This window comes from Coenobita brevimanus, chromosome 54, assembly GCF_032717465.1.
Source record: "Coenobita brevimanus isolate Jiangsu-jjx chromosome 54, ASM3271746v2, whole genome shotgun sequence".
Lineage (NCBI taxonomy): Eukaryota > Metazoa > Arthropoda > Malacostraca > Decapoda > Coenobitidae > Coenobita > Coenobita brevimanus.
This window is the reverse complement of record NC_137007.1, coordinates 26,660,217-26,678,537: the sequence shown is the minus strand read 5'-3', so window position 1 is coordinate 26,678,537 and position 18,321 is coordinate 26,660,217. Positions and strand designations below refer to the sequence as shown.

The 18,321-nt window shown below is 47.5% G+C and overlaps 1 protein-coding gene across 2 annotated transcripts in view; it reads left to right on the top strand.

Annotated features, from left to right (window-relative positions):
* Window positions 1–8,414: 8,414 nt before the first annotated feature.
* Window positions 8,415–18,321, top strand: part of TrpRS (Tryptophanyl-tRNA synthetase) — a 413,379-nt gene continuing 403,472 nt past the window's right edge. For both annotated transcript variants that reach the window (XM_080273391.1, XM_080273390.1), the window contains exon 1: window positions 8,415–8,561. The gene's annotated coding sequence lies outside the window, so the exon portion shown is untranslated. The remainder of the gene's footprint in view (window positions 8,562–18,321) is intronic.

Genomic DNA, 18,321 nt, shown 5'->3' with positions numbered 1-18,321 from the left:
AGCTGATACAGCGCCTCCTGACCGCCTGCCCTTCTCCACAACAAATTAATGTTGTCAAGAAATTCCCCACCCGACCCCCGGCTCCCCCAGCCACACCGCGTCCGCCCCTGCCCCACACCAGCCCGACCCCGACGCCTAGCCCACCCAGGGTGCACCCCTCTCGTCGGCGCCCCGCCCCGCGAGAAAACCCAAACTTAATTCTGATCAACCCGTGGGAATTCACAGCCTGCAACTCCCGCTGCCCCCTTCACGACATACGGGACCAGTTGAAAGCTGCTCGCCGCAGAAGCACAACCCCGGGTTCGCGTAAAGTTTCCGCCCTAGAAGGCGAGGCCCCAGGGGACGAGCTGGCCCCTGTGGACGAACCCCCCCCAGGAGAACTAGAGCAGGAACAGGAGCACGAGAGCCCTAGCCAGCTGGATTTTTAGGCCCGCCCCCGCACCAACCCACGGTGGCAGGGGCCATCACCCCTAAGTATCGCCCCCCAGTATACCACAGGATGAAAATCAACGGCGTGAAGGCCAGACTACTAGTTGATACGGGAGCAGCCAGATCCTGCCTTTACAGCCATTATTTCTCCCGCTACAAATCACGGTTTGGCCCACTCCGCCCCACTACCACTCACCTTGTAGACGCGGGGGATGGCCCCCTGCCCATCTGTGGGGAGACTCGGGCCCTACGGGTCGACACCCACCAGCCAGTATCCGCCCAACACCCATTCATCATTTTTTATTCCTCCTGCCGGAGCTATGACGGATATTTAGGGCTAGACCTACTTCAAAAACTTGGAGCCACGATCGACTGTCGCAACCGACAACTCCAGTTCCGCCCCCCACCCCGTTCCGCTCCAGCCGTTTGCACCTGCACGCCGCGGCCCCAGCCGGAGGACTCACCCCCCCCGCGCCCCCTCTCTTCCCCCCCCTTTGCCCCCCTCCCCCCACACTGCCCCACCCCACTCTTGCCCCCTCCTTCCCCGCCACCATCTCCACCGCCGTTACCATCCCCTCACACCACGAGGCATGGGTGCCCCTGAACAGGCCCTCGGGCCCGTCCGTTTTGTTCTCCCCCCTCCTCCCCTCCGGACCCCTTTCTGCCTGCCTTGTTTCCCCTACCTTTGTCCCTCCCCACCGCACTGCCATTCGCATCGCCAATCTCGCCCCATCCCCTCTCACCCTCCCCAAAGGGCTTATCATCGGAGAGATGGAAGAAGCCGAGCCCTGCGCCCCGTCCCCCCCCACCACCCCGCCCCCCTTCCCCCCATCCCTGACCATCTCTCCAACCAACAGTCAGACGCCTTACGCCGCCTCCTCCTGGAGTTCCAGGATTTGTTTGCGACAGGACCCGCAGATATAGGACATACTACGTACCTGTCTCACGAGATCCATACGACAGGCCCACCGATACGACAACCTTCCCGACGTAAGGACCCCCGACAGAGAGAAGAGGAGGACCGCCAAGTGTGCGAGATGGAAGAGGCAGGTGTTATCTCCCCCTCCACCAGCCCGTGGTCCTCCCTCGTCGTTCTAGTAAAGAAAAAAGACGGCACGATGCGGTTTTGCATCGATTACCGCCACGTGAACGACGTCACAATTAAGGATGCTACCCCCCTCCCCCGCATCAACGATTCCCTAGACTCCCTATACGGGGCGTCTTGGTTTTCTACCCTTGACCTCCAGTCTGGATATTGGCAGGTCCCCGTCCACCCGGATCATCGAGGCAAGACGGCCTTCTCTACCAGTAATGGCCGACATTACGAATTTAATGTCCTGCCATTCGGTCTCTGCAACGCCCCTGCCACATATTCCAGGCTGATGGAATCTGTCTTAAGCGGCCTCACTTGGGAGATATGTTTGGCCTATCTTGATGATGTCATTGTTTTTAGCCAGACCTGGGCTGACCACTTGCAGCGCCTCCGCCGAGTTTTCACCCGAATTCGCCAGGCAGGCCTCAAGTTACATCCATCCAAATGTGTCCTGGCCGCGAAAACCGTCGCGTTCCTAGGCCATACGATTTCCCAAGCAGGAATTTCCCCAGACCCCGAAAAGCTCTGTGCCATAGCGGACATACCACCTCCACAGGATGTCCACGGCGTCCGTGCCTTCTTGGGACTCGCATCCTACTATCGCCGCTTCGTGAAGGGGTTTGCACAGATTGCTAAGCCGCTCCACGACCTGACACGGAAAGGGGAACCTTTCCTCTGGACCGAGGACCAACAAGCCGCCTTCCAACAGCTGAAAGACAAGCTCATCTCGGCCCCCATCGTGGCCTTCCCCGACTATGCCTTCCCTTTTCGCCTCTACACGGACGTCTCCCTTGACGCAATTGGCGCTGTTCTAGCCCAGGTACAGGCCGGTCGGGAACACATTATCGCTTGAGCCAGCTGCACACTGAACCCGGCCGAGAAAAATTATGCCGCCACCAAGCGAGAATGCCTCGGCATAATCTGGTCCCTCCAATATTTTAGGGCTTATCTTTCCGGGACCCAAGTCACTATAATAACCGACCACCAATCACTCCAGTGGCTGCACCAATCGGACTCCCAGAACGCTCAAGTCGTCCGATGGCATGACACCCTAGAGGAGTTTCAGTATGAGATTTCGTACAGACCCGGGAAGCTCCACACCAACGCAGATGCCCTCTCCCGCCTTCCCATCCACGCGGTCCAACCAGACCCTGACCTGCTGAAACTCTGGCACCACAAGGAACGACCCCCCTGGATTCCAGCCCACCTGTTTCCCAAATTGTGCCGACAGGGCGACCACCTTTTAACCCCGTCTGGGCACATCCTCTTGGCCCCCGATGCGGCATGTGACACCCTGCACCAGTTACACGCTCACAATAGCATCCATTTGGGCACAAAAAAGTTGCTACAGGTGTTTAATGACGTCTACTGGGCCCCGAACCCCTCCATCCTCGCCAAGGAAATTATTCAAACTTGCCGCGCCTGCGCGCTTGGGAAAGACATTACCCGGACCGCCGGGCCATCTGGCCATATCACCGCCCACAAACCCTGGCAGCTCCTGGCAGTCGACGTAGTAGGGCCTCTTCCTCCTAAATCGGGATATAAATACGTGATCACTTTTGTCGACACGTATTCTAAATTCGTAGTAGCCTGACCCGCTAAGGAACATCACGCCGTCGCTGTCGCCGATGCCTTACTCCGACACGTGTTCCCCTACTTTGGCATTCCCCAAGCCATCCATTCTGATAATGCCCCCGAGTTCTCCGGAAAAGTCTGGGAAGAACTGGCCAGGATTTTTGGATACGAAATCTCCCACTCCTCACCATACTGGCCCCAAGGGAACGCGGTGTGTGAACGCAGCCATCGTACCCTGGTCAATCAGCTACATACCAGAATCGAGGCTACGAAAGACAACGATTGGCCGGCACACGTCAAAATCGTCCAGTGGGGCATGAATTCGTGCCCCCGAGAGGACGGGGTTTCCCCCCACGAAAGGATCTTTGGCGAAACCCCCCTCCTACTACCCTTACGCTGTCACCTGCAACCGCCCACCTCCGCCCCCGCCACAGACCCGCTGCACTTGCTAAAAGGGCGAATATACCACCTACAGAGGAATTTAGACCTTGAACCCGACACAGCCACCAACCCCTTCAAGCCGGGCAACACCGTAGTCGTCGCCCAACTCCCCACTCCCCACAAACTTGCCCCCCGTTTCACGGGCCCCCACACCATCACCAAAATCCCCAACCCTTACCAGGTGGTCGTGGACTACCACGGCACTCCCCGTACCCTCCACAACCGGCACGTGCGCCCCTTCCGCACGCCCATCCCCCCCGCCCCAACCCCACACCCCAACCCCCCCGGCCCCCGCCCCACCATCTACAGCTGCATATGAGTGCTACGTCTCCTCCTCACCTTCCCACTCTGCCCCCCCTACCACCTCCACCTCACCTGCCCCAGGCGCCTCACCTGACGCCTCCCCCGCCACCCCCCTCACCCTCACCCCACCCATCCACGGTTTCCCCCTCAATCCTCACTCCCACATCTCCAGCCCCCGCCACCACCCCCTCCCCCCAGCCCACTACCACCTCTTCCGCCCGCACCACCACACCTTCACCACACCCCCCTTCCACTCCCTTTCCCCTACCCACCCCCGTACGCCCACTCCACCAATACCACGTTCCACCACGCCCGCGGCACGCAAGACAACACGCCCACCCCCAACGCCCACTTCTCCCCCCACCCCAACCCTCACCACCACCACCACCCACTCAGGCCGCCTCTCACGCCCACCCGCCCGATACTCACACCCCTACACCACCCACCTCTCCGCGACTTCACACCGTCAAGCTACACCAGGCCCAAATCCCTCCTACCTGTACTCCCCAGAGACTCAACGCCGCATTACCGCGACACAAAACCCGGCCTTCGCCCACTCTATCCAGCATTCAACCTCCAACCACACCGACAGCCACACCAAGCAACATGAGGATTAAGCGGGCCGTATGGGCCCCTACCCTTACCAAGAACCACTGACTCCGCGGACCACACCACCTGTTAAATATCCTCCAGTCGACCACCGCCCCCTCAGCCCTCTTCCTCACCTATGACCAAGCACAGGAGGAAAATTCCTACACTGTCGCCTGGCAGAACACACTCCGACACCTCCAGCCCGTTTACACCACCCCCAACACTCTAGCATTCCACCTCCAGCCACAGGGACGTGACTTTTTTCAAGAACACAGTGGTGAAATGCGTGGCTTTAACAGACGCATATACGGTACTCCCGAAGAAACTCCCGGAGAATACCATAGTATCCCCGATGACAGGGCGAACCAGAAACAACGGAGTTCGCCCATGAGAATGCCGACACCCCCACTCGGACCCCATGGGGTAGCCGCCACTAGCCACCACCACTCCGGGCAACAACGACGCATGTCAGCCCGGGCCGTGCGCCCCTGTGACATTCAACCACCACGCCGCCGCCACCGTAGGCGAAAGACACTACCTTCGCGTGGCGGAATCACTGAGCTAGCTAGGGGTGGAGTCAGAAACAGTACTCCGGACAGCGCCCCTCTGGTAGAGACGATCTATGGTCGCTCCCACAGTGTTTCGGTAGAGACGATCAATGGTCGCTCCCGTAGTGTTCAGGTAGAGACGATCAATGGTCGCTCCCTTAGTGTTCCGGTTGAGACGATCAATGGTCGCTCCCACAGTGTCCAGGTTGAGATGATCAATGGTCGCTCCCTTAGTGTTCTGGTTGAGACGCACAATGGTCGCTCCCAATAGTGTCCAGGTAGAGACAATCAATGGTCGCTCCCAATAGTGTCCAGGTAGAGACAATCAATGGTCGCTCCCTTAGTGTTCCGGTTGAGACGATCAATGGTCGCTCCCCCAGTGTCCAGGTAGAGACGATCAATGGTCGCTCCCTTAGTGCTCCGGTCGAACCGATCAATGGTCGCTCCCACAGTGTTCGGGTAGAGACGATCAATGGTCGCTCCCCCAGTGTCCAGGTAGAGACGATCAATGGTCGCTCCCTTAGTACTCCGGTCGAGACGATCAACGGTCGCTCCCACAGTGTTCGGGTAGAGACGATCGATGGTCGCTCCCCCAGTGTCCAGGTAGAGACGATCAATGGTCGCTCCCTTAGTGCTCCGGTCGAGACGATCAGTGGTCGCTCCCACAGTGTCCAGGTAGAGACGATCAATGGTCGCTCCCTTAGTGCTCCGGTCGAGACGATCAATGGTCGCTCCCACAGTGTTCGGGTAGAGACGATCAATGGTCGCTCCCCCAGTGTCCAGGCAGAGACGATCGATGGTCGCTCCCAGGGCGTAGTTAGGAGAGGGACGTCTCCACAACCGGAGACTGAACTCCAGGGGTCTCGTTCCAGAACATCCCGGACAGACCTCCCTGCTTCCCCCGGTCTCTGTTCCCTACGCTTGGCCCTCGAGCAGACACACCTGTCGGGCCCCAGTGACAGTCGCTGCCGCAGCCCTCCCCTGACGGCGCCTCTGGTCGTGGGAGACCGCAGTCTGTCGCCTCTCTCGGCCCTCCCTAGGACACCCGGGCGAGACCTCACCACGCCCCCACGACGCCGGGACCTGACCCAGAGGTTCCTGGACCTATTCGGCCCCAGTCCTACGGGCCTTACGCCGGAGCCCAGTCCGGAAGCCACCGAGAGACCCGAACGCGAGAGGACGCCCTTGCGAGCCGCCCCGTGTCCTCTCGACTCGCCCCGCCTTGACGGTGCCCTCAGTCCAACCGGATCACCGATGACGTGCCCTTGTTTCTTTCCATAAGAAAATACGGGTGACCCTGTAACAATCGTGAAGTAGTTTAAGTGTGACTCCCTCTCTCTTAGAATGCAGTGAATTTATGTAATATCTATTGGGGTAAATCAGAACACAATATCCAGTTGAAGGACGAGAATGTGGATTAAGATCTAAAGTGAAAATACGTGCCAGTGCCACCCCGAATCTTTCAAAAGACATATCTCTAGAACCAGAAGAAAGATTAAATTATTATTGGAGTTCTATTAGCTAGTCGCCAAGTAATATTGTGAAATAGTATTTACGAGTATTCCGACTTCGTTACGCGTTGTGAAGCGAGAGTCTATATATCATACTTGGAAGATGTGTAATTAATAAGCCTGTGCCTACAGAAACATGTTCCCACTCTAAATATCAAGAAAGGAAGTATTAACGATATTCCCTCCCTCCGCACGCTACTCCTAAAAACCCTCTCCATTCCTCGCTCACGCTCTTAAAGCCAAAGTAAGGATCAGAGTTATTTGTCAAAGAATCTTCGCTAACAGAAAACACCTAAACTCCCTTGCTAATATCAGGCATCCTCCAATATTCCCATAACTTTCTCCTCGCCGTTTTAAGTCACTCTCTGCGTCTCCCCTCCCTCCTCCTAGTGGATCACAAACCCCCCCCCCCTCCTTCCCCCTTCACGCGCTCCGCGCGCACGTGTATTTACTGCACTCCTAGTACTAAGATTTGTTGTATTGTCAATAGAAAGCCAGTAGGCCCTATCCTGCGAGATACACATATCTTAGATAAGGTTTTGTATTGCTCTATATTGTGTTGTAATATCTGCTGAAGTGTCCTGTGTCTGACTGTGGTAATATACGTGTATGGTGTTGCCGAAGGTTTTTATGTACTGCCTCTCTATTGCACTAGCTCCAGTCTCGAAAGAGGACCCCGCTCCACGTTGGGTGAAATAGGTACGAGAAGTCGAGCCTAATTCTACCCAGCATTACAAATATCATTCTATGTAATATTGTCACGGTGTTAGAATTAAGGTAATAGATGTGTTAAAGGTGGACTGCCTAGTTTTTATGTCCTGTTCCTTTGTTGGTGCTTTACTTCCGGTCCGGAAAGAGGACCCCGCTCAGTAGCTAGTGTTTTTAGTACGAGGAGTCGGCCTAAAAACACTCAGCATAACAGGTTAATATATATATATATATATATATATATATATATATATATATATATATATATATATATATATATATATTCTACATTCATAGAAACAGAGTTAGTGTCAGGACAAGGACTCTTGAGCTACCCCGTGCACAGTAAAACCCATATTTTACCCTCTCACTGTGAAACGAGCCTTACATACAAGGACTGTGAAACTGTGTACAGTATTACCTGTTTACCCAGACTGAGCCCATTGTCTATCTTGTATCCTGCGTGATACACTAAACCCATCTCCCAGCCTGTGTATTAACTTAGTACAGTAATTTGCTAATATAGGCTACGTGTAAGGTTGTTGCCCTGTGTTTTTATGCCCTGTTCCTCTCATATTGTGTCTAAGCTCCGGTCTAGAAAGGGAACCCAGATGTACCCTAAGCATTCTTAGGCCGGGAAGCCGATCTAAAAATGCCTAGCATAACATGAACCTACATAATAAAATAATATTTTCCGATTCTTGGTGCCGAACTGCCGATTCGGTAAACGGTCGCCGATTCGGTATTTCGTCGCACTCCGCTGTGGCTGGTAACTAAAGCCTAATAGACTAACGTTGATGCGGTTCATATTAAAACCACCCAATATAAAGTTATTTTGTCAATTAAGCTCGCGCCTGCTAATCAGAAATTTTACAGAGAAGGGATGTTTTACCTGCAGGGTGACGAACACTGAGCTGTACCTATGACAGTAATGACATGGGTGAAGCTGGGTGGCGAGACGTAATGACACTAAAACTTAAATGAAATCCTGGTTTCGGTACTGTACTTAAAACATTTTTGTTGTATGGTTTATAGGAAAGTCAGTGCCTCATGCTTTCTGTATTTTTTGTATGAAATTCTATTTCATTTCTCATATCAAATGCCAAAACATGTAATTCTTCTCGAAAGGAAGATAATCGAACAGTGAGAGTTGGAGTTAGAAGCAGTGTCACAAACACATGTTAGCGGTCGTAGTCTGCTGTGTTGAAGAGGTGTAACGCTATTTTCTCTCGTCGATCTGTGGCTAATATTGCCCTCCACTCAAGTGGATGGCTTGTAGTTTTAGCGTTACAGTATTATTTTTATACAGTGTTGCCAGTAGCTACATAGGAACACCTGCTTGACAACTGACAAATACAGCTGGTACGTTATTAAAATTTTTGGTGGAAATGTAGAAGAGCTCCCACAAGTGTAGTAATTTATCATATCAAGAGGTCAAGAGTTGCAGAAAAGCGGCCACAGAACCTCCCAGTTTTACAGTACAGTCTAGTTCGGCGAAACCCAAAGAAAACATTCGTTGCCTACCATTCCGTAGGTGGTTGTCCCGCAGTACTATATAAACTGCAAAATTTTGTTAATGATGATACTTAATCCTCATCATGACCTTTACATCAGTGAATGGGAGTACTTCTAGTTTGCCTTTTTTTTTTTTTTTTCTCCATCCAATGATATTATGACTTGTAGCCACCATATTTTATTTTCATTAATTCTTCACCGAAGCAGGTGCGGCCTTTCCATATTTTCTATTGAAATGAGTCTTTTACAAGTTATTATTGTTCCTAGATTGCCACAGCTGCTGGGCAGTTTTTTAAATTTACCTCTGAAATATATACATGAGGATTTAGAACGAGTAAATATTCTGACATCTACCGGTAGCTGGCCATACTTAACGTTCCTAATGCACATTTTTAAATTTGAATGCTGGCTGTCAAGCACTAGTGGTGTTAGGTTGGTTTAGGCTTCATTTCGTTAGATTTCGCCACGATCAGACGATATTCTCTTTGGGCCATTGAATCCAGATCCTGGGATGTTGGTCATGACTCGGCAGTACAGATATCTGTGATCTGCTGCGAACCAACCTCTAGAATAGGGTTGAGTTGGATCAGACGCAATCATTCTGCAAACTCGTCCAAAAGTTATTTGTTTTATTGGCCATTATGACCTTTTATTTATACATTAGCATCAGGTGAAGGAGTTGTGCAACAAGCATTCAGATGCTGCTTATTAGATAGTGGTAGTTGAATAACAGTGTGGAGACCTTGAAACATGATCAAATGATTGGATCAATATTCCTGTGTGGGATTGCTGTTGAATAAAGGGTAAATTTATGGAAATGCACACAACTATTGGACAGTAAAATTAATAAGCTCATTACTGAACTTAAATATGGTAATTCTAAATACTATCTCTTCTATGAGCATCTATAACAAAGGCTTTGGTAAATGTTTGCATTACTTTAAGCAGCAGAAAGGCCTTACCAATTTAATTCATATTTCACCAGTTTGCTTTCTGTATTTTTCTGACTATTTTCAGGGTGGTAGATGACCTTTCCCTTTTGAGAAATCTCCCTCCGATATTATCATCACATTATTTAAGCTGTATCTGAGATGGTTTCTTTCCAGCATAATGGAAGAAACTTAGTTCAGATTTGAATTTCATTTCCCATTTCCCAACTTGAGGTTGGGTTACATAAAATTAAAAGGTATAGTTAAGCTAGGTTAGGTTAGGTTTAGTTTAAACTGTTAGGTTAGGACAGTTGCTTCTGCCATTACGCTGACGAATCAAATGAGTTGTAACAGCGGAACATACCTAAAAACAAAGGGGAAAATAACAAGAAAGTTTTATTTCCCACCCCAGAAATAAGAAGAAAAATATAACAGACTACAGTATATATATATATATATATATATATATATATATATATATATATACTTACTGTATATATATATATATATATATATATATATATATATATATATATATACTTTATATAAATATATATATATATATATATATATATATATATATATATATATATATACCATATATATTTTATATACAATATATATAGAGATAGATAGATAGTTAGATAGATATATATATAGATATATAGATATTTTTTGTTATCTATTGCCAGACGCCTCAATCCCGTACGGGGTGGCCACAAACAAATCGCCTTCACATCGCCCTTTCCCCCGCCATTCCAATGCCCTGCTCCCAACTCACACCCCCCTCTCTCATATACCTCTCCACTCCATCCCTCCATCTCATCCTTGGCTTCCCCCTCCCTCTCCCCCCCTCCACCTCACTCACATACACTCTCCTCATCAGTTTCTCACCCTCCATCCTCTCCACATGGCCAAACCACCTCAGTGTGTTCCGCCTAACGCTTCCTATCACATCCACACCACAACGCTCCTTTATATCCTCATTTGTCAGCCTGTCTCTCTGTGTGACTCCACAGGCTCCTCTTAAATAACTCATTTCCACTGCTCTCACTCTTGACTTGTGTCTTTCCAGCAACGTCCAGGCTTCACTTCCATATGTTAGAGTTGGTATCACAATACTGTATTGTAGTAACTTTTTCACTTCCCTGTTTCTTTTCACTGCTTTCAAGGAACCAGCAACCTTTCTTCCTTGTTGTACCCTTTCCAGCACTTCACTCTCCAAACTTCCATCCTTACTCATCACACTACCCAAGTACTTAAATGTACTCACATTTTCCATTTCTTCACCATCCATCCTCACTGTACATTCAATGACTTGACCTCTCTCAAAGACCATCACTTTACTATTCCCTACATTCACCTTTAGATTCCATTTCTTACACACTCTCCCAAACTCATCCACCAAGCCTTGCAGCTCCCCTTCATTTTCACGTAGCATCACAGTATCATCTGCAAACAACAGTACAAATAGTTTCCAAACACTTCCCTCTCTCACCAGGGCCACTCCAACATCCACTGCCCTAGCTTGTACCTCCTTTATTACCCCATCCATGTACAGATTGAACAACCATGGAGACATGACACATCCCTGTTTCAACGCAGCCTTCAGAGAGAAAAATTCACTCAGTTCACCATCCACACGCACTGCAGCCTTAGCACCATCATACATACTCTTCACAGCATTCAACTATTCCCATCTACTCCATATATTCTTAATACTTTCCACAATCCTTGTCTATCCACCCTGTCATATGCTTTCTCCAAATCCATGAAAGCCGCATACAACTTCTTTCCCTTCTCTGGAAACTTTTCCACTAAAGTTCTAAGCTTGGATATCTGATCTACACAACCTATTCCCATCCTAAAGCCCCCCTGTTCTTCTCCAACTACCGGTAATTCTTCTGTTATTTCCCTAACTCTGTCAATAAGTATCCTACCATACACTTTTCCTATTTCACCAAGAAGACAAATGCCCTTATGATTACCACACACTTCTTTTTCCCCTTTTCGTTTGTACAAGGGAATAATTATACCTGACTTCCAATCCTCCTTGACTCTACCTTCCTCCGAAGCCAATCTGCACATCTTCCACATCCATTCTACTACTATCTCACCCCCATGCTTCAACATTTCACCACACACTCCATCGGTTCCTGGCGCTTTCCCCAGTTTGACTTTCTTCATTGCTTCCACAACTTCTATTCTACTGATTTCTCCTTGTCTTCTCACCTCCCTCCTCCTCCCAGCCATTCCCCAGCCACTTATACTCGCATTACTTCCATTCTCTATGTTCAGCAATTCCTTAAAGTGTTCTCTCCATCTGCTCACTTTTTCTCCCTTCTCCACTAGTTATCTACCATTTTTATCTTTCACTCCCCATCTAACTTCACTGCCACCCTGTCTTACTCTCTTCACCTCCTTCCAGAACATTTTCTTCCAGTCCCTCCACTTTACACTCAGATTCATTTGAAATTCCTCATCCACTCTCTTCTTACTCTCTCTCACTAATTTTTTCACCTCTCTCTTCCACCTCTCAACTTCTTCCACGCCCCTGTTTCTCATCCATTCATTGTATGCTTTCATCTTTTGAGTCACAGCCTGTCTCACCTCTTCATTCCATCACGCTGGTCCTTACACCCCCCCTCCGTCTTCTCTTCACCCCACACACCACATCACATGCTGTGCATATTTCTTCTGTGAATTCTTGCACACACCTTCCACATCCCCCATCTGCTCCAATTCATATTTACCCAGTTGTTCCTCCACTTCTCTCTTATATTCTGCCTTTTTCTCATCCTCTTGTAACCTTTCCATTCTCCATGCTACGACTCCTTCCTCCTGTCTTTCCCTTCTTTTATTTCTCCATCTTACTTGGATCTTGATTCTGGCCACCACCAAGTAGTGGTCAGAAAGTCCACTCCCCCAACTTCTATAAGCTCTTGCATCCATTATACATCTTCACATCCTTTCGTCCATACACACATAATCAGTCATTGCCTTCCTTTCATTTAGTTCACCTCCCACCCTTCTCATCATGCTCCATGTATACCTGTGGATCATTTTGTGCATGAATAGGGTATTGGCTATCACCAACCCCCTCCTGGCACAAATATCCACCAGCGCACTGCCATTCTCATCTGTCTCAGCAGGCACACCCCACTCACCAACTATTCCATCTACGTTCACATTCCCTACTTTACCATTCATATCACCGATCAAAAACACTCTCTCATTCCTTCCAAACTTTTCCATGCACACTTCCACATTTGTCAAGAACTCTTCTCTCGCCCTGCTTGCACGATCTTGCATTTGCACATACACGCACACAATCGTCCACATTTCTATTCCAACTTTCAATCTTACCCACACAATCCTTGACCCAAGTGATCCATACTCTCTTATGCTCTTCTTCCATCTTTTACTCACAACAATACACACTCCTTCTTTTGCCCTCTCATTCTCACCTACTCCCGCACATATACCCCATCCATACTCCTATTCTCTCTCACTCTCTCCTCTCCATTTAGTTTCAGTTACTTCACATCCACTTTTGCACCCTCAAGCGCCTAGTAATCTCTCTCTCTCTTTCACCTCATCATTCGCACCCCTTACATTCCATGTCGCGATCCATACCATGTCCATTGTCCGGTCCTTGGTCGTCATCTTTTTGTCAGTCCTTGTCCGAGGCTTCTTGTTCATCTTTTTAGTCAGCTGCTTTCCGAGGATGGGTATTAACCCTCTGCCAACCCTTTAAGTCGCCTCGTACAACAAGCAGGGATACTGGGGGAGTATTTGTGAAAACCCCTTTACCCCCAGGGGGTACTGGTGTATATATATATATATATATATATATATATATATAATATATATGAAATATATATATATATATATATATATATATATATATATATATTTAATATATATATATAAAATATATATACAGTAATCCCTCTAATATCCGGACGCCCAATAACCGAACATCCCCACTAACCGAACCTTATCGTCCTGGGATCAAACATTCCCAAAATGGTCCGAAAATCCAAAAAAATTGGAAAAAAAATCGATTTTTTGCCGTCCGTAATTTGAACTTGCCGCGTGCGCCGCGTGAGAGCATTGTTTTGGTTCGTCATTCCTCCGACGTCCGATAGAGCGCCGCTGCATCCTCCCCACTTCCCGCCTGTCTCTCACCGCGACAAGACCTACGCTCTTCGCCATGGCTTGGGAAAAGTTAATGTGCAACACTTAAATTTAATGGAACATTATTTGGACTAAAGTGAACACTGTGAAAAGAACGGACTTCTGTGTGTTAGTGACTAAGTTCAGTGCAAGACTTCAGGAAGAGTGTAGTGCAAGTGCTTCAGGAAATCGTTCTTACTGTCAGAGTCCGAGAGGAGGCGGTTATTCATCGAGGTGGCCAGGGACTTGCTGTAAGTAGCCAAAATGTTTCATGTTGTACTATTTTCCATACTATATTTACCAGAATGTTTCATATTGTATTTTTTCCCATACTATACTTACCAGAAAGTGTCATACTGTACTTCTTTCCATACTAAACTTACCTCATGCATGTGCAGTAGGAATGTGTTTTTCAGAGTTCGGTTAGGTTCGGTTAGGTTAGGTTCGGTTAGAGTCCATAAGTACCAGAATGTTTATTAATGTATGAACATACTTCTAAACCCACATTTTATGTGTCTATTGCATTTATTTCAGTCATTTATGTGCCTTATTGGTGTGATTTGGGTGTTAAATAGGTGCCATGCTTGTCCGGAGGGAGTTGTATAGGTGTTTCTCTGTGTTAGGGTCCGTAAGTACAAGTCCATAAGCTGGGGCCCAATATCCGGACAAAACCAATATCCGAACCTACCGATGGCTCTATTGATCCGGATATTGGAGTAATTACTGTATATATATATATATATATATATATATATATATATATATATATTTATCTCCCTGTCTATTACCAGACGCCTCAATCCCGTTTGGGGTGGCCACAAACAAATCGCCTCCACGTCGCCCAGTCCCCCGCCATTTCACTGCCCTGCTCCGAACTCACACCCCCCTCTCTCATATACCTCTCCACCCCATCCCTCCATCTCATCCTCGGCCTCCCCCTTCCTCTTCCCCCCTCCACCTCACTCACATACACTCTCTTCGTCAGTCTTTCACCCTCCATCCTCTCCACATGGCTAAACCACCTCAGTGTGTTCCTCATAACGCTTCCTATCACATCCACATCCACACCACAACGCTCCTTTATATCCTCATTCGTCAGCCTGTCTCTCCATGTGACTCCACAGGCTCCTCTTAAATAACTCATTTCCACTGCTCTCACTCTTGACTTGTATCCTTCCAACAACGTCCAAGCTTCACTTCCATATGTTAGAGCTGGTATCACAATATTGTCATGTAGTAACTTTTTCACTTCCATGCTCACTTCCCTGTTTCTTATCACTGCTTTCAAAGAACCAGCAACCTTTCTTCCCTGTTGTACTCTTTGAAGCACTTCACCCTCCAAACCTCCATCCTTACTCATCACACTACCCCAGTACTTAAACGTACTCACATTTTCCAATTCCTCACCATCCAACCTCGCTGTACATTCACTGACTTCACCTCTCTCAGAGACCATCACTTTACTCTTCCCTACATTCACCTTTAGATTCTGTTTCTTACACACTCTCCCAAACTCATCCACCAAGCCTTGCAGCTCCCCTTCGTCTTCACTCAACAACACAGAATCATCTGCAAACAACAGTACATGGAGTTTCCAAACACTATCCTCTCTCACCAGGGCCACTCCAACATCCACTACCCTACCTTGTACCTCTTTTATTACCCCATCCATATACAGAGTGAACAACTATGGAGGCATGACACATCCCTGTTTCAACCCAACTTTCAAAGAGAAAAATTCACTTAGTTCACCATCCACACGCACTGCAGCCTTAGCATCATCATACATACTCTTCACAGCATTCAACAACTTCCCATCTACTCCATATATTCTTAATACTTTCCACAGTCCTTGTCTATCCACCCTGTCATATGTTTTCTCCAAATCCATGAAAGCCACATACAACTTCTTTCCCTTCTCTAGAAACTTTTCCACTAAAGATCTAAGAATGAATATCTGATCTACACAACCTCTTCCCTTCCTAAAGCCTCCCTGTTCTTCTCCAACTAATTCCTCTGTTCTTTCTCTAACCATGTCAATAAGTATCCTGTCATACACTTTTCCTATTATAATAAGACAAATGCCGCTATGATTACCACACGCTTCTTTTTCCCCTTTTCCTTTGTACAAGGGAATAATTATACCTGACTTCCAATCCTCCTTGACTCAACCTTCCTTCCAGGCCAATCTGCACATCTTCCATATCCATTCTACTACTGCCTATCTCTCCCCCATGCCTCAGCATTTCACCACACACTCCATCAATTCCTGGGGCTTTACCCAATTTAACTTTCTTCATTGCTTCCACAACTTTTGTCCTACTGATTTCTTCCTGAGTTCTCACCTCCCTCCTTCTCCCAGCCATTCCCCGGCCACTTATACTCGCATTACTTCCATCCTGTATGTTCAACAATTCCTTAAAGTGTTCTCTCCATCCGCTCACTTTTTCTCCCTTCTCCACTAGTAATCTACCATTTTTATCTTTCACTCCCCTGCTAACCTCACTTCCACCCTGTCTTACTCTCTTCACCTCTTTCCAGAACATTTTCTTACAGTCCCTCCACTTTACACTCAAATTCCTTCCAAATTCCTCATCCACTCTCTGCTTACTCTCTCTTACTAATCTTTTCACCTCTTTCTTTCTTTCTACATATAACTCTCTCTTCCGCCTCTCAACTTCTTCCACACCCCTATTTCTCATCCATTCATTGTATGCTTTCTTCTTATGTGCCACAGCCTGTCTCACCTCTTCATTCCACCATGCTGTTCCTTGCACCCCCCTCCGTCTTCTCTTCCTCCCACACCCACATCACATGCTGCACATATTTCTTCTGTAAATATCCTGCACACACCTTCCATGTCCCCCATCTGCTCCAATTCATATTTGCCCAGTCGTTCCTCCACTTCTCTCTTATACTATGCCTTTTTCTCATCCTCTTGTAAACTTTCCACTCTCCTTGCAACTACTCCTTCCTCTCGTCTTTTCCTTCTTCTGTTTCTCCATCTTACTTGGATCCTAATTCTGGCCACCACCAAGTAGTGGTCAGAAAGTCCACTCCCCCAACCTCTATAAGCTCTTGCTTCTATTACACATCTTCGCATTCATTCATCCACACACACATAATCAATCATTGCCTTCATTTCGTTCAGTTCACCACCCACCTTTCTCATCAGTCGCAATGTATACCTGTGGATCATTTTATGCCTGAAGAGGGTATTGACTGTCACCAACCCCCTCCCAGCACAAATGTCCACTAACGCACTGCCATTGTCATCTGTCACAGCAGGCACACTCCACTCGCGAACTATTCCATCCACCTTCACATTCCCTACTTTACCATTCATATCACTGATCAAAAACACTCTCTCATTCCTTCCAAACTTTTCTATGCACACTTGCACATTTGTCCAGAACTCTTCTCTCACTCTGCTTGGACGATCATGTGTTGGCGCATACACACACACAATCATCCACATTTGTTTTCCAACTTTCAACTTTACCCACACAGTCCTTGACCCAAGTGATCCATACTGTCTTATGCTCTTCTTCCATCTTTTACTCACAACTATACATACTCCTTCCTTTGCCCTCTCATTCTCACCTACTCCTGCACATATACCCCATCCATACTCCCATTCTCTCACACTTTCTCCTCTCCATTTAGTTTCAGTTATTCCACATACATCCACTGTCGCACCCTCAAGCACCTGCACAATCTCTCTCTCTCTTATATATATATATATATATATATAGATAGATAGATAGATATATATCTATATATATATCTATATATATATCTATATATATATCTATATATATATCTATTTCTATATATATATATCTATCTATCTATATATATATATATATATATATATATATATATATATATTGCCAGATGCCTTAACCACAAACAAATCACCTCTACATCGCTCTCTCCCCCGCCATTTCACTGCCCTGCACTTAACTCACACCCCCCTCTCTCATATATCTCTTAGCTCTATCCCTCCATCTCATCCTTGGCCTCCCCCTTCCTATCCCCCCCTCCACCTCACTCACATACTCTCCTCATCAGTCTCTCACTCTCCATCCTCTTCACATGGTCCAACTACCTCATTGTGTTTCTCCTGACGCTTCCTATCACATCCACAACGCTCTTTAACATCCTCGTTTCTCTGTCTGTCTCTCCATGTGACTGCAAAAGCCTCTCTCAAATAACTCATTTCCACTGCTCTCTCTTGACTTGTGTCCCTCCAACAACATCCAATTTTCACTTCCATACGTTAGAGTTGGTATCACAATACTGTCATGTAGTAACTTTTTCACTTCTATGCTCACTTCACTGTTTCTTATCGCTGCTTTCAAGGAACCAGCAACCTTTCTTCCTGCTCTCACTCTTGACTTGTGTCCCTCCAACAGCATCCCAAGTTTTACTTCCGTACATTACAGTTGGTATCACAGTACTGTCATGTAGTAACTTTTTCACTTCCATGCTCACTT